The sequence below is a fragment of the Neomonachus schauinslandi genome, chromosome 15 (genome assembly GCF_002201575.2).
Source record: "Neomonachus schauinslandi chromosome 15, ASM220157v2, whole genome shotgun sequence".
NCBI lineage: Eukaryota > Metazoa > Chordata > Mammalia > Carnivora > Phocidae > Neomonachus > Neomonachus schauinslandi.
Window position 1 is genome coordinate 34,218,801 of NC_058417.1, and position 12,918 is coordinate 34,231,718.

The 12,918-nt window shown below is 40.7% G+C and overlaps 1 protein-coding gene across 3 annotated transcripts in view; it reads left to right on the forward strand.

Moving 5' to 3' along the window:
* The window catches only part of SPAG9 (sperm associated antigen 9), a 134,870-nt gene that overhangs the window by 21,321 nt on the left and 100,631 nt on the right, over positions 1-12,918 (forward strand). The window lies entirely within an intron of this gene.

Genomic DNA, 12,918 nt, shown 5'->3' on the forward strand with positions numbered 1-12,918 from the left:
CCCCCATCTCTTTCTAAAAATAGCATACTGTTCCGATTTCATGGATGTAATGACTTTTCTTTGGTCTTTGACTATATTAATTATAGTTTTCATTTGTTCCTGTTTTGTCTGTTTCCTCAGAGTCCCATTTTCTTCCTGGTAGTTTTGGTCTCTTTCAGGTTGGAGCTTCACGTGCCTGATAACCAGTAATTATCCCTTCATGTTTTAAGCATGAGGCACTAAAAAAAGGAGGGCCAGAAGCTTTGTGTGCCTGGAAGCAGTTTATTGCCAATTGGGAACCCAGATTTCAGTATCCCATGGTCTTTTTGCTCAGAGGCATTTGAGTTTTGCCAAGGAAAGATAATGTCATGGGGAGTGGAGTGGTAGATAAGCCTAGTCATTATGAGAATCTGGGTGAGGGCCAGAATGGAAAGGGGGCTATCAGTGTTGCTTCTTGGTATATAGATTTTCACTTAATTCTTTTCTTTTCATTTAGCACCTATTTTTTAGGGGTATTCCCTTGTGTAGAATCTCTCTTATTGAGGGGTGCCTGGGTGGGTGGCTCAGATGGTTAAGCATCTGCCTTCAGCTCAGGTCATGATCTCCGGGCCCTGGGATTGAGCCCCTACTTGGGGTTCCTGCTCTGTGGGGTGTCTTCTCCTTCTCCCTCTGCCCCTCCCCTCTGCACTTGTGCTCACACGCCTGCTCTCTCTCTCAAATGAATTAATTAAATCTTAAAAAAAAATAGAATCTCTTATTGAGTCTATTCAGAAAACAAATTTCTTGTCTTCTGTGTGGGTAGACAGGAGGGCCACCTGGCTCCTCTGGGATGGCACTGGGGATGTATTAGGGATGTTACTCACTTTTACTAGTGCATCCAACTGGGCCACTTGTATGCCCCACCTTTTTTTTTTTCCCCCAGTAAGTTCTATGCCCAATACGGGGCTTGAACTCATGACCTCCCCCCGTCCCCCGAGATCAGGAGCTGCATGCTCTACCTACTGAGACTGAGCCAGCCAGGCACCCCTAGTTGGTTGTCTTAAACAGGATCAAATAAGATGGTTCATATATTTACATTGGCTAATGTTTCTTAAATTTCTCTTAATCTCTAACAGCTCTCCATTTTTTCCCCCTTGCTAATGAGTTTTGAAGAAACTGGACCATTTGTATTTGAAAATTTTCCACATTTTGGATTGGAGGGGGAAATCATATCCTTTGGGTATTGTTTAATATGGTCTATCCTCTTGGGGTTCCTGGCTGGCTCAGTTGGAAGAGCATGTGACTTTTGATTTTGGGTTTGTGAGTTTGAGCCCCACTGTGGGTATAGAGATTAGCTAGCTAAATAAATTAAAAACTTTAAAAAATATATGGTTTCTCATTTCTTAAAGATACTACATTGAAAAACAATTACATTTAATGGAACTAATTATTATCAAATGGAATTTGATAATAATTACCTAATGTAATGCAATATTTTCCTTCTCCCACTCTGCAGAGTAAATGTGGGGATACTTAGCATTAATAAGTTGTCAACCTTTTATTTGGTGGTATTATTTTTTAGACAACTACTGTAGTCAAAGTTACTAATAAAGGGCTTTTCTTTTTTTGGCTCTTGCATCTTTACTCCCAATTAGGAACAGTCTCTAGGGACTTTTTTTTTTTTGAAACTTCGGGTGCTTGCCTTTTCAAAGTATTCATTTGTTTTTCTCCAGAACAGTGGGGCAAAACAGCCCCTATAAGCCATCTGGACTTGAAACCATTTTGCTTCGTCACAAAGCTTATTCTTTTTAGATCCTGACATAAGTCTGTATTGTTTACTGACTTTTTTTTTTTTTAACAGTGTCTAGTTGCTCCCAGGAGAGTACTGTCTGAAGTTATGTCAATGTTGTTGGCTGATTAGTAATTGAGAGGGGAAAGGGGCATTTAGTGAAGAGAGGTTTATCTTTTATCATACATGCTAAAAAAGCCCATGCATGGGCTCTTACCCTTCCCACCCAACACTTTTTTAAAAAAGATGTGTAAGAGAGAAGACATAAAGACAAAGACACAGAGGGTTGGGGGAGATGTGTGCCCTACAGCAACATTCCTGAGAGATTTGACAAACTGCTATGCAGAAGGGGAGTAACCAGAATTTTCCAGGGGTTGAATGCTCTTGGAATTTGAAAAACTGCTGCTCTCCTGCCTTGATTTTTGTTGTTGTTGTCATTGTTTCAAGTTTTTATTTAAAGATTTTACTTATTGGGCGCCTGGGTGGCTCAGTTGGTTAAGCGACTGCCTTCGGCTCAGGTCATGATCCTGGAGTCCCTGGATCGAGTCCCGCATCGGGCTCCCTGCTCTGCAGGGAGTCTGCTTCTCCCTCTGACCCTCCCCCCTCTCATGTGCTCTCTCTCATTCTCTCTCTCTCAAATAAATAAATAAAATCTTAAAAAAAAAAAGATTTTACTTATTTATTTGACAGAGAGAGTACAAGCAGAGGGACTGAGAGGGAGAGGGAGAAGCAGACCCCCTGCTAAGCAGGGAGTTTCATGAGGGGCTCAATCCCAGGACCTGGGAACATGACCTGAGCCAAAGGCAGATGCTTAACCAACTGAGCCACCCAGGCGCCCCTCAAGTTTTTGTTTAAATTCTAATTAGTTAACGTATAGTGTAATATTGGTTTCGGGAGTACTGCCTTGATTTTGATATTGCCCTAACCCCCCCAGCATTTGCCAAATGTAGTGGAGGGTGACCAACTTGATAAAGTTTGCCACTAAAAAGAAGTTAAGGCACATTTAATCAGTTATGATTGCCCATAGACTTCTTATGAGCTTTCATATACTTTTTTCCCCCCTCCTTCAAAATGTTTCTGGCTAGGGTAATGCCTCAAGCCTTATTTCCTTTGCATAAAAATAATGCATTATATGCAAATTTTGGTGATAAAAGGAATTTTAATTGGGTTGGGAACTTTTGTTTTTTTAATTTTTTTAAAGATTTGACAGAAAGAGAGATAGCAAGAGCAGGAACACAAGCAGGGGGAGTGGGAGAGGGAGAAGCAAACTTCCCGTTGAGCAGGCATCTGGCAGGCATCTGGCGGATGCAGGGCTCAGATGCAGGGCTCGATCCCTGTACTCTGGGATCATGACCTAGGCGAAAGGCAGATGCTTAACTAAGCTACCTAGGCGCCCCTTGCTATTATTTTAATATGTGCCTCCAAATCTTTTCTTTATTCCTCCAGTTTTTTATGATCATGCTACCTGTAATGTTTTATATCAAAGTCCTTAAGGAATGTATGAAAAAATAATACTTTTCATACATTTTCTAAATACTTGAATCCACATTGTTAACCTGCAGTTGGGTTGTGCCAGTTACACCCCAAATAATGAGATAATTTATTTAGAAATAAATATCCTGTGTGTGCAGGTGCATACCTCACAGGTAGCTCCCCTTGATATTAAAAATAAATTCTATTACTCATAGCTACCTCCTTTTTTTTTTAAGTTTTTATTTAAATTCCAGTTAGTTAATATACAGTGTTATATTAGTTTCAGGTGTACAATATAGGGACTGAGCACTTCCATACATCACCTGGTACTCATCACAAGTGTACTCCTTAATCCCCATCATCTATTTCACCCATCCCCCTGATGTGATTTGAAGTGGGGTTCAGCAAAGAAAGAATTCTTGAAACATTTTCGGTGGAGAAAGGTGGTTTTATTATAGTACGGGGATAGGACTCGTGGGCAAACAATGCCGCACTGGGATTGTGAAGAGCAGTTGATCATATACTTAGGAATTGGGGGAGGTGAAGACAAAAGGAAGTTTCCAAAAGGATTTTCCTAAGTCAGAGAAGACTTACAGGATCCTGGATGCCTAGCTATTATCAAGCTAAGGTTGTTTTTGCCTCTAGCAAGGCATTAACGTTAAGATTGGGTTCCATTATATATATATAAAACACATCTTCTTTATCCATTCATCAATCAGTGAACACTTGGGCTATTTCCATAATTTTGCTGTTGTAGATACCTACCCCCTTTGTTTATCCCAGATAAGCAATTATCACCATCCGCCATTGGTTAAACTAGAAATCTATCCTTTTTCCTGATTTTTCCTTCTTCTGTCTTCTCCCTTACATTCATTCAGTCACCAATTCTGTGTATTTTACCTCCAACAAATTCTCTTGAATTCATCCTCCTCTCCATTCTCACTGACACTGCTTATAATCCTCTGTCATTTGGACTACTGTGGTGACCTCTGGTCTCCCTTTACACACTCAGACTTCCCCAGCCCCCTCCATTGCATTTCCCATTTGGTTTCAGACTGAGCTTTCCAAAGTGTGAGTGAAGTTCAGCATCCCTGATACGATCTAGTATCCTGCAAGACCCTGTGCGATTTGGTCCTTGATTTTCCAGCCTCATCTCTGGCCATTCTCTCTCACTTTCCTTTTTTTTTCTCCTTAAGATTTTATTTATTTATTTGACAGAGGGAGAGAGAAAGCAGAAGCAGGGGGAGTGGCAGGCAGAGAGAGAGAAACAGTCTCCCCACTGAGCAAGGAGCCCTGGGATCATGACCTGAGCCGAAGGCAGACGCTTAACTGACTGAGCCACCCAGGCACCCCAAACTATGTGATTTTTTAAAAGTCTCATTTCATATTTGGATTTTGAAATGTTAACTCCTTATTGTAGAAAGTCTTCCAAGAATCATGCCATATAGAAGCCTGAGACTGAATTGTAAACCAAGGTTGTGCTGTTACATCCCATATTGGTGTCACTTGGGTAGTAACAGAAACACCAGCCATCTCTTATCATCATCAGCCTCAAATTAGGTGACTATTGAATTATGTGAGATCTTCAGAAATTCATCTTTTGTTAGTCACCTATGTTTAATGCCTGTTTTCTTTTGCTAAATTTCAAACAATGGAACATAGGAACCAGGGCTGTCTTGTAACCTTCCTGGCATCTTAGGATACTTAGAACAATAAGGACTCAAGCTGTGTGTTGAGAGGATGGATGGATGGATAGATGGATGGATGGATGAATGGATGAATGGAATCTTACTTGCCCACAAAGTCAATTTGTGAATCAGAGGAGAGATTCTCAACTTACTCTTTGGCTAATGGTTTATTCTTTACATCAGCTACTCAAATTTCAACCCTAAATTGTATTTTGCTGCACATGCCATGGTCTTTATGCCTGCCTTTGCATGTGCTGTTACCTCTGTCTGGAATGTCTTTACCCCACTTCCTCAGATAAACTGTTTCTTTCAGAGTCAGCTGAAATTCAGGCCTTTTTTCTCTTTTTCTTTAATTAATGTAAGCTCTACACTCAACCTGGGGCTTGAACTCACCGTCCCATCAAGAAGTCCCCCATCAAGAGTTACATACTTTACCAACTGAGCCACCTAGGTGCCCCTGGGCTGCTCTCTCTTTCTCTTTTAATGGTTTAATGTATTATTATTATTATTTTTTAAGTAGGCTCCAAGGCCAGCATGGAGCCCAATGTGGGGCTTGAACTCACCACCCTGAGATCAAGACCCCGGCTGAAATCAAGAGTTGGTCACTCAACCAACTGAATCACTCTGGAGCTCCTAGTTTATTGTATTTTAATAGCAAACTTACAGGAACAGCACAGAAGACAGACAACATTAAAAACATGTACTTAGATGTAGGACAACTTGGAAATGTATAGTGCTGTCAATAAGAAATTTACTTGTTTTAAAAATATCCAAATGCGGGGCGCCTGGGTGGCTCAGTTGGTTAAGCGTCTGCCTTCAGCTCGGGTCATGATCCCAGGGTCCCTGGATCGAGCCCCGCATCGGGCTCCCTGCTCTGCCAGGGAGTCTGCTTCTCCCTCTGCTGCTCTCGTGCTCTCCCTCACTCTCTTTCCCTCTCAAATAAATAAATAAAATCTTTAAAAAAAAAAAATCCAAATGCTGGCATTGTCTAGAAAAATTTAACAGGTTTATTTATAATTTTTATAAAGTTGAACTCCTGAAATGTGTTCACAGAAACATTTTGACTTTGGGCTTTTTTTAAAAAGATTTTATTTATTTGTTTGACAGAGATAGCACAAGTAGGCAGAGCGGCACGCAGAGGGAGAGGGAGAAGCAGCTCTCCGCTGAGCAGGGAACCCCATTTGGGGCTTGATCCCAGGACTCTGGGATCGTGACCTGAGCTGAAGGCAGCCACTTAACAGACTGAGCCACCCAGGTGCCCCAATATTGTCTTTTTTTTTTTTTAGATTTTACTTATTAATTTGACAGAGAGAGATAGCAAGAGCAGGAACACCAGCAGGGGGAGTGAGAGAGGGAGAAGTGGACTCCCTGCTGAGCAAAGAGCCCAATGCAGGACTTGATCCCAGGACCCTGAGATGATAACCTGAGCTGAAGGCAGACGCTTAACCAACTCAGCCACCCAGGTGTCCCTGGGCTTTTCTTTTTAAAGCTAGATTTGCCTGAGCGGCTCAGTTGATTAAGCATCTGCCTTTGGCTCAGGTCATGATCCCAGGGTCCTGGGATCGAGCCCCACATCGGGCTCCCTGCTCAGCAGGAAGTCTGCTTCTCCCCCTCTCCCTCCCCCAGCTTTATGTCTCTCTCAAATAAATAAAATCTTAATAAACAAATAAAAGCAGATTTAGTCATTTAATTCTCTATGTTTCTATTGCTCCTTATGCTTGCTTCCATTATAGTATTTAGCATATTATATTGTTAACTGTTTACTCCTTTTCCTTGATGGCTGTCATGAAGTAACTGCCTGGATTGGATGGGTAGATAAAGAGTTTTAGTTTTATATTTAGTATGTTATTTAAGAGTAAATAACATTACTTAGTAGTTGTAATAAATATCTTTTTACTGCCAATTGCTTATTCTGTACTCCTGCTGAGATCTGGAGAATAGTCATTATAAATAGGTGTGTGGCTATATTTAATTGTGACTTTTTTCCTTTTTTTTTAAAGATAGATTTATTTATTTATTTATTTGAGAGAGAGAGAGAGAACAGGCGGAAGGATTAGGGAAAGGGAGAGGGAGAAGCAGACTGTCCGCTGAGTGTGGAGCCTGATGAGGGGCTTGATTCCAGGACTCCAAGATCATGACCTGAGCAGAAGGCAGACACTTAAAAGATTGAGCCACCCAGGAGGCCTTTTTTTCTTTGATTAAAAAGTGACAGAATGGGGGCGCCTGGGTGGCTCAGTTGGTTAAGCGACTGCCTTTGGCTCAGGTCATGATCCTGGAGTCCCGGGATCGAGTCCCGCATCGGGCTCCCTGCTCGGCAGGGAGTCTGCTTCTCCCTCAGACCCTCCCCCCCCCCATGCTCTCTCAGTCTCTCTCTCTCAAATAAATAAATAAAAAAAATCTTAAAAAAAAAAAAAGTGACAGAATGGGATATGTTCCTATTTTTATGTTATTTCAATTAGTGTGTGTGTTAAGTTGAAATTGGTGGAGTAGAAAGTAGACATCTTTCTTTCTTTCTTTTTTTTTTTTAAGATTTATTTATTGATTTTAGAGAGCTAGAGAGAGTGTGTGTGAGCATTCGGGATGGGGGAGGGGTAGAGGAAGAGAATCTCAAGCATACTCCCTGCTGATTGTGGAGCCCAGGACCCTGAGCTCATAAATCAGGAATTGGACCCTTAACCAACTGAGCCACCCAGGTGCCCCAAGAAGACTTTAAAACCAGAGCCAGTCATGTTTATAGTATACAAAACTAGTAATGAGGTTCAGCAGTACTCAGATGTGCTACTAACCCACCAAGGATCTCTGAGCAGGGAAGAGAAGTGGAAAGCTTCTAAAAAGAATAACCCATGCCAGCTATTCCCTAATTATTTTCTCTGTAGTGTGAGAAGGTTGGGTATAGAAAAAAGAAACCGTTCTCATTACCTCCCTTATACTCTGTCCCCAACCCCCACTGAGAAAAAACAACTTTTCTATGAGGACCAGGAATCTAAACCTTTTTCTGCCAAGCCCTCTTTTGGCATTTAATTGAATTTCATGCCACCTTCTTTCTTTCTTTCTTTCTTTTTTTTTTAAGATTTTATTTATTTATTTGACAGAGAGAGACACAGCGAGAGAGGGAACACAAGCGGGGGTAGTGGGGAGGCGGGGAAGAAGGCTTCCCGCTGAGCAGGGAGCCCGATGCGGGGCTCGATCCCAGGACCCTGGGATCATGACCTGAGCCAAAGGCAGATGCTGAACGACTGAGCCACCCAGGCGCCCCACCATATTCTTTATTTCTATTCCAATTTTCTTTTTCTTAAGTTCTTATATCAGTGTTTCCTACGTTTCCATTGTTACGTGCCATATAGAGCTAGGCCATTTTCTGAAGTTTTTTGTATTTATCAGTGTTGTGTTTCCTGAGCTACTGTGTCCTATAGCAACTTCTATTCCCAAGGTTATTTATATTATCAAGGATATTTCACAAAACAATGACACAAAACTAGGTTATTTGACAGATCTTTTTGGGGGGTAACAATTTAGAAAATTTCAGTCATTTGTTACTCTTTCTTGATTACTCTTAAGGCTCTTCAGATGTGTTTATCCTACTAGCTTTCAGTGCCCTTTTATGATCTGTTAACATGCCTTATCAGAACTGAGGAGTATTTATTTTTGTTGTGTAATAGTCATTAACATTTTAAATGAGGGTGGCAGCTGTACATTTCCAAACCAAGATGTAATACACATTTAAAATTGGGATTTTCGGAACAGAGAGAATTTTAAAAGATTATTTTAAAAGAAATCAACATTTACTATTTTTATAAATGGGAGGAAATCATTCTTGATTTCTTATAGACCTTGAAGATGCAGTGAATTTGAATGCATAGTTTTGTGTTTCATATATTTATCTTCCTGAGGAAAGGATCTATTTTCATAAGATTCTCAAAGGAGTTCATGATTCTAAAGTTTAATTTAAGATCCACTGTTTAGAATAAGAAAGGAAAAAAAAATACACCATTATGAGAGATGGCAGTTCCTTTTGGAGTCTCTATGTTTATCTATTTTAGTTTGCTTGAAGGAAAGGCCTGGCATTTGGAATATTTTCATTATTGCCAGTCCCTTACTGTGAAGGGAAACTGTAGAAACAAGAGATTTCCATTTGCAGATAAATAGCCCTGTCAGTCCAAGAACTGTCACGTCATTTGGCGGGGGAAAAAACCTTTTGCCCTATTTACTTAAGGTGATAGAGATATAAAGTCTCAGTAGTCATTATAAAATGTGAATAGTTCTGAAGCATGAATCATCTAGGTAGGTCTATGTGATGCTCGCCTATGAAGTAAGCAGATAGCAGTGTAGTGACTGCTAAACTTATGGATTATTCATGCCCTTCTGTAGCCAAACTGGGTCGCTAAGAAACAAAGCAGACATGAAGCTGTGTGCTCATGATGATGTTTCTTCTATCAGGAATTCTGAATAGGCAGAATGGTGGTTGTTTTTTTTCCAGCTTTATTGAGAAATAATTGATATATAATATTGTGTAAGTTTAAAGTGTACCATGTAATGATTTGATATATGTACATAATTGCAAAGTGATTACCACAATAAGGTTAGTTAACATGTCACCTAATTACAATTTTTATTTTTGTGGTGAGAAATTTTAAAAATCTATTGTTTTAGCAACGTGCAAATGTATAGTACGGTGGTATTATCTGTAGTCACCATGCTGTACATTATATCCCCAGAGCTTACTCATAACTGAAGTTTGTGTCATTTGGCCACTTTTACCATTTTCCCCTATCCCCACCCCATGCCCCTGGCAACCACCAATCTGTTAGTGGTAAAGTTTTTGTTAGAAGTTTAATAGTACATCATTTTAAGTATTAGTTGGTAAACATCTGCTGTATGTTCTTTATTTTTTTAAATTTTTTATTGTTATGTTAATCACCATACATTACATCATTAGTTTTATTATTTATTTATTTATTTAAAGATTTTATTTATTTATTTGACAGAGAGAGAGAGACAGCGAGAGAGGGGGAGTGGGAGAGGGAGAAGCAGGCTTCCCGCCGAGCAGGGAGCCCGATGCGAGGCTCGATCCCAGGACCCTGGAATCATGACCTGAGCCGAAGGCAGACGCTTAACGACTGAGCCACCCAGGCGCCCCTACATCATTAGTTTTAGATGTAGTGTTCCGTGATTCATTCTTTGTGCATAACACCCAGTGCTCCATGCAGAACGTGCCCTCTTTAATACCCATCACCAGGCTAACCCATCCTCCCACCCCCCTCCCTGCTATATGTTCTTTAAAACAGCATTTTATCCATTGCACAAAAGAAGCCTAAAATTTCTTGTTACTTAACCCAGATAGAGCAGTTCATTTAGCCAAGGGAGCATTTTTAAAGCAGGCCAAAAAATAATTACGTTTTCTTATTGATTCTTAGTCTTTTCTTATAGTCCTGGCAAAATGTTGAAGTAATTTACTCAGAGTTCATCACCAACATCCTGTTATATAGCTGCTGCTTTTCTGTTCAACATAACTTTTATTTTTTTTTAAGATTTATTTATTTTAGAGAAGAGAGTACGAGAGTGCAGCGGGGAGGGGCTGAGAGTCCCAGGCAGACTCTGCACTGAGCTTGGAGCCCCACGCTGGGCTAGATCTCATGACCTTGAGATCGCGACCTGAGCCAAAACCTAGAGCTGGCCGTTCAGCTGACTGTGCCACTGAGGCAGCCCTCAGCATAACCTTTGTATTTCCTGCTTGCATTCAGTTTGTAGCCAGTGAGCACCTTTGGAAGGCAGAGATAATGTGATATTCATAGTCACGTTTCATGTGCCCGGTTCATAGTAAATAGTAGACATTTTTTGAATGGATGGATGAATGAATGGATGATTTATCAAGTTTGCCTGTTTTTAGAAAATTTTTTTTAAAGATTTTATTTATTTGAGAGAGAGAGTGCATGAGCGGGGAGAAGGGACAGAGGGAGAGGGAGAAGCCACCCAGGTGCGCCCCCCCCAACCCGTTTTTTGAACTCCCGACCCTGAGATCAAGAGTCACATGCTCTACCTACTGAGCCAGCCAGTCGCCCCCAGTTTGCCTCTTTTCTTGTATTTACTATAACCTTTACTCCTACTTACAGTTATCTTTAGATTAGTATTCTGGAAAAGTAAACAGTGGCTGTTTGATGCCTCCCAGAAGCTTCCCAAATATGGAATATTTGCATAGAAAAGTATAGGGCATAGGGGTGCTAAATGTGGAGTTTGTGGAAGGACTTAAGTGATCTCTGAGTCCCTGAGAAAAATAGGCAGAATTCGGGTTGGGTGAGGGCATTTTTTCTGGGGAAACATGGTTCATGGATATATCAAATTACCAAATGGGTCTGTGGACCCCTGAATGATTAAGAACCAATGTTTCAGAGGTTGTAGGTTTCAATCTTGAAAAGATAAGAACATTATCTAATAATATAAGGAAACCAAATGGCTCTTAAGGAAAAGTAGATGACTATATTAGGATGCTTTCAGTTTCTTTTTTTTTAAGATTTTATTTATTTATTTGACAGAGAGAGACACAGCGAGAGAGGGAACACAAGCAGGGGGAGTGAGAGAGGAAGAAGCAGGCCTCCCACCGAGCAGGGAGTCCGATGCGGGATTCCATCTCCAGGATCATGACCCGAGCCGAAGGCAGACGCTTAACCAACTGAGCCACCCAGGCATCCTGCAATCAGAGGATTTTGAGCAGCGGAGTGAATTGATCTGACTTATTTTTTTTTAGTGTTTATTTAAGTAATCTCTACACCCAACATCGGGCTTGAACTCATGATCCCGAGATCAAGAGTCGCTTGCTCTATTGACTGAGCCAACCAGGTGCCCCATCTGACTATTTAAAGGGTCACTCTAACTACTGTATTGAGAATGCACTGTAGGGGCAAGGGTAGAAGTAAGGAGATTAGTTAGGAGGCTGTTGTTCCATTAATCCAGGCAGTAGATAATGTTGGCACAGGCCAGGATGGTGGTGGAGATAATGGAAAAATGGATGGATCTGAAGGTAGATTTGCTAATAGATTAGATATGAGGTGTTAGAGAAAGAGAAGAATCAAAGCTGACTCAAGGTTTGAGCCTGAGCAAGTGGCCACGGTAATTAAATGAGCGAGGTAAGATCAGGAGGAGCAAACTTTGACATGTGAAGGTTAAGATGCTTATTAGACATTCATATCAGCAGAGTTGTCCAGTAGGCAGTTGGACATACAAATGTTTAATTCAGGTCTAGGCTCGAGACTGGACTAGAAATTTGTAGGTTGTCAGCATATAGTTAGTATTTAAAGCCATGAAACTGGATAAGATCATCAGGGAATAAGAGTAAACAATGAAGGGGCGCCTGGGTGGCTCGGTCCTTAAGCGTCTGCCTTCGGCTCAGGTCATGATCCCAGGATCCTGGGATCGAGCCCCGCGTCCGGCTCCCTGCTCCGTGGAGGGCCTGCTTCTCCCTCTCCCTCTTTCTGCCGCTCTGCCTACTTGTGCTCTCTCTGTCAAATAAATAAATAAAATCTTTAAAAAAAAAAAAGTAAACAATGAAGAGAAGTTGTCCAAGGACTGAGCTTGTGAATGTTAAGAAACTGGGGAGAAGAGGAAGAACCAACAAAGAAGACCAAGAAGCAGCCAGTAACGTAGAAGGAAAACAAAGTCCTGGAAGTGAAATTAAAAAAAATATATATTTTAAGGAGTGAGTGATCAGATGTCGGATGATGCTGATAGAACAATTAAGATGAGGACTGAGACTTAGTGATTAGATTTAATAATAATCTTCTTGACAATAACAGTTTTAGTAAATTGAATTTGGTGGAGTTATTTCTAGTAAGTGCTCTTTTTCTCAGGAATTTAAACTCCATAGTTCAGGTAATCTAAAAGACTTTTTATTAACCAAATAATTGTTGAACAGATATTTATTGACATGTCATCCTTCTTTTGTTCTTCATTTGTTGTACATGTTCTGCATTATGTAAAAAACTGTGTCTTCAACTCAGATGAATATGCAAATATGCT